At 35.5% G+C, this 9838-nt stretch overlaps 1 pseudogene; it reads right to left on the minus strand.

The window, feature by feature from the left end:
- Window positions 1-798: 798 nt before the first annotated feature.
- LOC143560114 (protein CHROMOSOME TRANSMISSION FIDELITY 7-like) lies at window positions 799-9413 on the minus strand (annotated as a pseudogene).
- Between the last annotated feature and the right edge of the window lie 425 nt (window positions 9414-9838).

Genomic DNA, 9838 nt, shown 5'->3' on the forward strand with positions numbered 1-9838 from the left:
TTAAGTCGCTAAAAAAAACAAAAAAAATTTAATCACGAATGACATTCAAATGGAGAATGCACGTGGTCAAAGTCAAACCAACTCAAGATCTCTAATCTTGAAGTCTTCCCAACTGATTTTATCCATCAAAGGTAAAAGATTAAAAATTTGTGTAGAAGCAGTTTATTCATCGCATGATTGTGTTACTTGATCAAAAAAGAGGGTAAAATCGTAATTTGACAATGCAGGGATTGACTTGGCATATCAACCGCCTTAAATAACAGCAACAGTGGCTATGCATGTAGTTGGAATGAACTAATAGTACTAATAATTTAACTAAACACTAATTCAAAACATACACTTATCACATTACGTTTTGATCATTATGTTTTGATTCCAGGAGTGAGATTTTCAAGTTTACTAATAGTGAAAACTTCTCCAGCATTTAACTGCAAAGTTCTTTAATCCATTTTTAAAGCAACAGAAACACGTTATTGGTACTTTGAAGTCGACCAGCACTTACGACCCGGTATCTCTCTTGTAGTAGAACGATGTGAGATTTACTTAGAATGTCACAACTACATCTTCATTTGAAGTAGAAAACCACGACTCAAATGAACGACTTCACAATAAAAATTTAACAAATCAAAAGAGCGATCATAAGCCGATTCGTACATAGTAACTTTTTCTTGACAACTTTAAGATTCCCACGTTTCTCTTTAAATAAACATCACATCATCATTAAAAGTTTAACTAAAAAAGATTGTTTCTGGTATATAATGTGCAAGAAACGAATTCAAGATTTAGCAGTTCAATAGCTTACACTGAGTTTGTAGTGTAGATCAAGAACGATTTCTTGTTGGTGTAACTGGTTGCCAACAACTTCCCTGCACTTGTTGGTTGAGAGAATGCTAATTGACTGTGTTCAAGAGTTAAACCCGAGCATAAACTTTTCCTACATTCATATGAAAAGATTAAAACTTTGCACATACCCCACATGCAAGATAATTTTAAGGTGCCAATTTTAACTCATTTACTTAATAAAAAGGTTGATTTAGGTTATGTTTTATCCGTGACATGTCAGATGAATAGGATAAAATATAGGTTAAACCAACCCGTTATGCAAGCTACTTCTTATAAAGAAGTTAACCTTTTGGACTAAAAGTTTTCAGTCAAACCAACCTGACTCGTTTCTATCTGCACGTTACTCTTTATAACTGTCATGTTAACTGTATAAAAATAAGATTTTTTTTGGACAAAATGTGTTTTGGTCAATGTCAAACCAGCCCAACCCATTTCAACCTGCACGTTACTTTTTTTGTAACTGTCACATTAATTGTATATAAAGAAGCAATATTTTTTTGACAAAACGTGTTTGGATCAGAGTGAAACCAACCTGACCTGTTGCAACCTGTACGTTACTTTTTTGTAACAGCCATGTTAATTGCATATAAAAATGTTAACTTTTTGGACAAATTTGTTTGCGCCAAAGTCAAACTAACCCGACCCGTTTTAACTCGCACATAAACTACCCGACCCACCCATTTTAACACCTGTAAAAGATACTTTTGGAGATCAAATCTACCTTGTGGCCTCAAGTAAATGAGTAGCAACATGCTTTCTTCTGTTAGATGGTGTGACCCAAATTGCACGAGCACCACATACAGTTGGCACTGCATCCTTTTCACATATTATGGATCCAAGAAGACCGTCTTCTGGTTTTCTATTATCTTTAGTTAACGGGCTTTTTCTCATAGTTTCTCTTTGAAAACTAATGAAGAGTGGTTGAAGTTAACTTTCCCTCTTTCCTAGTAATGCATACATCAGATTTTTCATCTGAGTTTGAAATTAACCGATACGCCTTTTTAATCGGCTCTGCAACAAGACATCCAGCAATCCCACTGCAGAATATAAAAAGATAAACCTACAAATAAGAATCCGAAAAACGGTCAAAAAGTCAAAAGGTCAAATCAAGAATATGTTGAAGGAAATTGTTGAAATATGCACCTTACAATCTTTATGAAAAATCCATCCCTCACCAAGCTCCATCTCCATCATTTTAATAACCTCCTCAACCTGTCATCATAAGTCCATTTATAAAGGGTCATCTATATGAATATTATTACTAATATTAATCAAGCATTTCATCATTTAACAAAAGCGTTTTGTACCTTTTTAATATGAGCAGGAGGATCATCTTTCTGTACCAAAATAACACGCCCAGCTTCTAACAAGTGTGTATCTATAACTCTTTCGTTACGCCAGTCCTTAAGTAATAAAATCCATGAATGATTAATAAAATAAAGGCAACAATAAAAAAGTAAAAAGGCAGTTTATGTGTATATAGAGCTTGAAAGTGGTGGCGATTCATGACAACCAGAAACACGACACAATAATAAATTAAGTTGGCTAGTCTAACCCTTTACAACCCGTTTAATAAAGGAGTCATGTTGAGGTTGTAGTAAACTTAAAATGTTAAATGCGTTTCAAAAAATAATAAGTTAATAACTTATAATGTACAAATCAACCCGTTGACCCATTTATAACTTTATTACCACCCGTTTACAACCCACGAACCCGCATTGACCAGTCAATCCACTTGGCCGTCTTAGATAAACGGGTTGCGTTTGGACTGCAGACAAAATTTGGGGTCACAATATGTAAACTCAGTTACCATCTTTCAAGAAAGTGGGACCAACAACAATGTAAACTTTAAGTAACTTAAACATTGTATACTGCTACTTATCATACATATAAATGCATACCTTTAATCCAAGACCATGAGTGTAATTCTTGTGAAACTCTTTGTGAAGCTTCGTGTCTTCTTCCTCTCCAGGAACAAACTTCAATCCACAAGTTTTACAATCACGAAACATAAAATCAGATTGACCTAAATCCAGATGAAACTGCGCATACTTTCATTTCTTGTTTAACACGGTTTTAGAATTCGCAGCAACCAACTTTTTTCCAAACTCAAATTTGTTATGATCATCCGCTTCGAGTGCACCAACATCCTCCCTGCATGCGAAACAAACTTTAATCAATTTTGAATCCATAACAGAAATTAAGAATCAAAACAAACTAAAAGTCCCTTTTCGAATTGCAAAACCAAGGCTTTTAAAAACAGGAAACGACCAGAATGTCCATTTGACCCATCAATATCAAGATTGTCTATTTAACCAAAAAAATATAAAACATGTCCATTTTAAAAGTGGCGGCTCGCCACATTTTAATTATGAATCCGACAGTTTTAGAGCCAAACATACTCTTCCACATGTCTAATACTATTTTTAATTCATTTGGACAAGAAAACCCTGCTCATTTAATCGTGTACTATCATTTGCTCGGTTAAAGTTCAACAAACAACTATGAATCTGCTTGAATTGTTCTTTCATTTAAGTGAAAATTGGAACAAAGACACTCCGAGCATACGATTCCATAATAACCAAATATGACTATGATTAGGAATAGCAATAGAGTTTTAACTTCAATAAATGGTAAATTAGTAACTTGAACATGTAAATCAACCAAATAATCAGCTTTATATAAGTTAGTTTCAATATTAAACATTAAAAACAATAAAAAAAATAAATACAAATTTGATTATAATAACACCGATCAGCACTTACTTTGCAGGTGTGATCATGGCGCTTGGCATATCGATAACCTTTGTTTCTGATCATCATGATAGGTCACTCAAAATTGAAACCTGTATATTTTCAAGATTATTAACTTCATTCATTAGCACAAAAATTCAGCATGAAAATAGACACAAATTGTGAACAAAACACATAGTTAACTCACCAAATGAACAAATCAAATAAGCAAAAAAGTAACCAATTTTCTATAATCCTATTTCAAACACAAAATTTTAGCCTAATTTCAAAAATAAACGAAAATCAAGCGTGCATACCTTGAGTTTATTTTGGTCAGCCCACACTATTTGATCTCGAAATGCTTTGAACGACTGTCATTTCTCCCATCTACATTCAGTGTAAAAGTTCAATTTCACATTCAGTGATAATCGCGACCTTTATCTGAATCCAACTAAAGATAAGCAGAGATTTGATACACATAGATGCTACTGATTTTCCTTCTGTTGTGGCTAGGGCTTTAGAGCGAGATAGATGGTGGGGGTATAGATAACGAGCAACAATTGTAACGGAATACGATTGTTAATATCAATCAACGGATATGAATGGGAGGACTGTTACAATAGGCAGAGAATAAGAGTCACCGGAGAGTAATCAGTGGTAGGATGATGAGAGTAATAAATGTTACGTCGTTTTACAGGGAGAGAAGGAACGTAAAAAGGTGCCAATGTCTTTTATAATGTAATATAGAAATATATACATATCTAAATCAGTAAACTTGTAATTGTATGTGATTAATCAAATCTACTTGATATATGCTTATGTGTTATTGTATTCTTTCGTTTGACATATCCCCTTAGAATGGGTTCTTATTCTATTGACCACCGTCCGATTCGCTTGGCAATGGTTTAATCGACAATCTAATTGTTTATGGTTTGATTTCATTACCGCATTTATTACGTTTTGGTTATTTATTATATTAACATTATTTTTTGTGTCAAAATTGGTGATAGACCCACTCAACATATTTGTTGACAAAACTCCATTTTCTACGCATATGCAGGTTGCCTTAGTTGAAGAATGGACACTTAGAAAGACCTTAGGATTATATTAAATACAAACTTGAATTTAAATAATTGTATTTATTTATTTGAATTGTTTCGTTGTATTTGATTATTGTGAGTGTTAATTAAACAAAATAATTAATTAGATATTGTCATTTATATTTATGATAGTATCTTCGAGCTGTGAGCAATCGGATCACGCCCCGACATTTCCGCCTTAGGTTGAGGTGTGATAGTGAAAGTGGATAAGTGAAAGAGTTTTTGAGTTCCCCTTTATATAGGGTCATCCTATCTCGCGATATGGTTAAAAACTCTCGAGTTTTAAACGATCTTACACTATCAACCTCGAACTTTGAAAATATTTACAGATTTATACCCGAAAATATTTACACACCGAATCCAAACACTCTAATATATACAAACTATATTTTTGTCGCTCCAAACATTGACAACATTTGCATGTGGATCCTTTCGTAAAGCAAGTGTAAATTAAAAGAAAAACTAAAATATTTATATGATTTTAAAATTAAAAATAATAAAAATAAAATCAAAAATAAAAATTAAAAATTAAAGGTAAAATAACTTAAAAGACAATATTTTCAAGTTAAAACAAATAAAAAATAAAGATAAAATTAACAATAAAATTAAAAAATAAAAATAAATAAATAAAAATTACCTAAACTTGCTTATTTTAAGTTAAAAACACAAATATAAACAAAAACAAAAATTAAAATTGAAATTAAAATTGAAAGTTTAAAATAAAATGAGAGTAAACATGAAATTAATATTATATTAAGGTTATTTACAAACTTTTAGTTATAATATTTTTTCAGCTCGGATACCACCTGCAGGTCCTCTAGATAGATCTCACAACTTTACTAGGATCAATCCGTGTTGTTAGTTAGTGAAAGTCACTAACAACACTTGGATCTTAGTTTGCAAAAATAAAAGAGAGAAAAAGGTGAAGAGAGTAAAAAGAATTTTTATTTCCAAGAGTTGTGTTTTTGGTGTTATTTGGTGAAATGGGTAATGTGACCCTTTTATAGGGTCCCCATTTCTCCAAGGTTTATATTTACCATACAAAATAAACGTACTGAGTATGTAAGACACCGACTAAAAGCAAACTGAAAGACATACACAATCTAATACTAATATAGAATATTAGTCCTACAATCTCCCTCTAGGATTAAGTATGTCGAGGTCAAGTTCTTTTCTTCGTCTTTATTTCTTGAAACTTAGTACTTGTCTTGATCCAGTAGCTTGAATGAGACTGGGTATTGGACAATTCTTTATTTTCCGTTCTTGTAGACTTGAATTTCAATCTTATTTTATGGGAAGGATCGGCAACAGCAAATTTTTGAAACATTAGATGCGGGAGGCTCGACAACTGACACGAGGTCGAAGGCTCGCGCAAAAATAAACCAATTACAACTAAATAGATAGCGGTAAATGGGTATCGAACACGAGGAGTTTGTGGAATGTGTGTTTACCAGTAGCTATAACAGAAACAAAATTAAACTAGAATTATATAAAAATAAATTCAGATTTGATTGTTTGGTTTTTAGATTAAATAAAATAAAATAGGACACTTGCAAAACAATTATTAAGAATTGTAAACTGATTAAACGAAAGCGATCATCTTAGGTTTCAGGTTTTAATCAACACTACTGTTTATGCTTACTAGAAAGAACCACATAGACATAGTTCATGTTTGATTACTTGTTTGTGATAAAAGGGAACTAAGTACTTGGATTAATAAAACGCAAGGTTGTTACCCGATAATCAATTAACTAATATTCAACCCTAACTCCTCCCATGATATCCCGATTGCCATTGGCACCAAGAACGTATGGTTTAGGTTATGATCAAATACAAGCAACAAGTTACAATCAATTAATCAAACATCATAATAACTAGACAACCATTGCATAGTTATTATTCTAGAAATCAAAGCATATCAAGTGTATCAATTAAACCTTACATCCAAGATGATCACCAAGGGAATTAGCCACACATGGTTTGGTTAATCATCATTGCTTCAATTGTCTTGTTCATAAGAATCAAAAACACAAACTAATGATTGTAATCACCAAAAAAAATGTCTTGGACTCCAGAAAATCGTCCCCTCAAGTTTCTTGATCAAAAAAGTATGTCAAAGGTCAGCCAAAACGGCCAATTAAAGAAAAATCACTCAGCTGTTACGAGCGGATCGTGGGCCACGGTCAGATACACCTTCCACGGTACGGTATAATCTGTCAAAATTTCTTCAAGTGGACTGTGGTCCACGGTCTGCACCGTGGGCCACGGTGGAGCTGGTTCAAATCTTGTTTTCTTCATAATTTCCTCGTTCTAGCTCCGTTTCCTTCACTGTCTTGGCCTATGATCTTGTTGTTTCATCCTTTTCCTCTTTAAACCTACAATCACATGATATAGTGTAGTAATCCAAGTCCTTAAAATTAAACATAAACGCACATGATTTAACTAAAATTACTACATTCAAGGGTGGTTCCATGATCCACCCGTCACATCCCCACACTTACACGTTGCTTGCCCTCAAGCAACACTTGAGTCACAATTGCTTTCAAAACACACCACCAAACAGCCCGCAAGACCGGCTCAGTTAAGGTCCGGAGTCATACCCTATTCCCACATAATTAAAGGTTTGCACTAGTTTACTTAATATTATATTTTAAAACATAGAATTCTAGTCAACCTTAACATGCTTTCAATCTTTACTCATACATAACACACCGTCACTCATTAACTTATTTATCAGTGACCATTCCAAATATAACAATCATACTCGATTCTCCTCGCATACGCTTGTACCACCGTCAAATCTCCACCTATTCGTGCTTTAACACAAACGCAAATCAAGAGGTCTTAAATGGGTTGTAATGGGGCTAGGTGTAAGGGTATGGAATAGGGAATATTGAAAGTGGCTCATGTGATCCGACCCGGCTTGTTACATCAAAACTAAAATGAACAAAAGAACACACTACTATATAAATGACTTGTATCATCAACTCGGATACACATGACTTTAAACATTGCTTCAATTTTTTTTTATCATTTTTTATTGAATAATAACTTGCATAAATACTTAAATACTACTCTCTATTGGTTAGACTCAAAACAACTACAATTACAAAGAACCTATCAAGCCGGATCGTCTCACAAATACATCGGGGCTAATTAAATAGGAATAATAAGCCCAAATATGTTTGCTAAGGGAACCAACCCCCCGCCCCTCTCATTATCCACACTCATATATGTAATTTATGAGGCCCAACCCCCAAAACCTGCACTCACACTTATCCAAGACGAGGTTTTAACCTAAATGGCTCAATCACTTTTGCCTTTATGCTAAGCTAAGGTCTTGAAGTGCATTGATGGCACAAGTTCTAACGGAAAATTACCAATTCGTCACCGCTCTTTGTTTTCCCAATACCCAAGTGACTGTGGCATGTTATGTGATTAGATAAGCCGAAAGCATGCTAACCTTGCCTAGAATACTACTCGACCACACTTTTAACATAGCTAAGCAAACTTGATTTTTGGGGAATAATGACCATGAAAGATGACCAAAACTTTACCCCGACAATCTTACCACTTTTCCGGTGTTTTTCTTTCAATTGTTCTATATATATATATATTAACGAAAATTTTTTAAATTTGATGACAAATTTCCCATCCCCACACTTGGGATACATTGTCCCCAATGTATGGATTTTAGGAAATAAAACACACAGAACACCACCAATTGTTATTACCATAACATTCTCCTCCCGACCCCTAAAATACACAAAACATAACGTAAAAATAAACACCAATATACACAAAATATACAAAACAAAGTGCACCTGGTATGATGAAGTCCAATCAGTAGTAGGGCGGTTGTGGCGGCCCGAAAATGAAGGTCATAAAGTCCGAAAATTCACCAAAGTTAAAAACTCCACTTCCGCCGCTGCTGCCCTTTCCCGGTGATGGTGGTGGTGGTGCCATTGACTGCATCGGGTCCACCCACATGGAGTGATGCAGTGGAGGCTCGGGGTATCGCACAGAGCTGTCGTATGGAGGCAAAGATGTGTAATCCACACTTGGTGGATCTGGGGTGACTTCTTCACCAGCGTGCCACTATTCATGCATTCTCCTGTTCATGTCGTCCATATACCGCATGTTTGATTCGTGCTCGCGCGCATAGGCATGAGCACGGTTCCACATCTCGTTACGGTCATGTCTTTGTTTCTCGGCTCGTTCATGGTAAGCCCCCATGAAAGTTTGGTGGTCGAAAAGTGATCGGGTCTCCTTCGACCAATTATCAAAAGTGGAGGGTCGATGCCTCTCCACCACCTCATTTATTGAACCCATATGGTACCCAATTGTCTCCATATGACGTGTATCCCGAAGAATAGTCCCAACCCCTTTGTTGGGATCCACTACCACCCGCATTCTCATCACCACCAATCACATCCATGGGTTCATCGTCACTTTCTCCCTCAACTATTTCCTCCACTGCTTCATGCACCTCACATTCAACATCCTCCCTTAACACTCGCCACTTCACATTACCGTTTTTCAATTGATGGTACCGTTCGTTTTTTGTATTAATCCAACCCGGGCCTAACGAATCCAACTTATGTTCTGAAAAAACCTTTTTCAACCCAATTGCGCCTGCTGGAATGGCGCCATGCAACTTCAGTATCGCCGTGATCAACCGGCAGTGAGGGATCAACTTTCTCTTGTTTCTTTCTCTACTTGTCCATATATTGAGCATGGCTAAGTAGCGAAAGGAAATTCTCGACGTACCACTCATTAAAGCGGCCAAAACGGGCATGTCATTGTTTCTTACCACCGAAATGTCACTTCGATGAGGTACCACATTGGGAGAGACATATGGTCATCAACAGTTGAGCTTCAATCCTCAATTCTCTTCTTTTAAAGTTAGAACCCGTACCTCTACCCCCCCCGCCAATACCGTCGATAATATATTATACCATTGCGGGCTTTTGTCGGGATGGTCAAACAAATCCCTGACCGATGGGTAGACATACGAGTTGGCTGGCTTGCTATCAAACTGGGCAATTTGATTGAGTGTCTCGAAAGACATCTCCACCGTCGTTCTACCCACAGTACCGATCAACTTCATCTCCGAACCCTTCCTAAACGGTGGGCACCATAAGGTAGATACCCACTCCTCAA

Source organism: Bidens hawaiensis, unplaced genomic scaffold (genome assembly GCF_021521415.1).
Source record: "Bidens hawaiensis isolate Kalapana, Puna unplaced genomic scaffold, B.hawaiensis_p1.1 tig00020222_1, whole genome shotgun sequence".
Lineage (NCBI taxonomy): Eukaryota > Viridiplantae > Streptophyta > Magnoliopsida > Asterales > Asteraceae > Bidens > Bidens hawaiensis.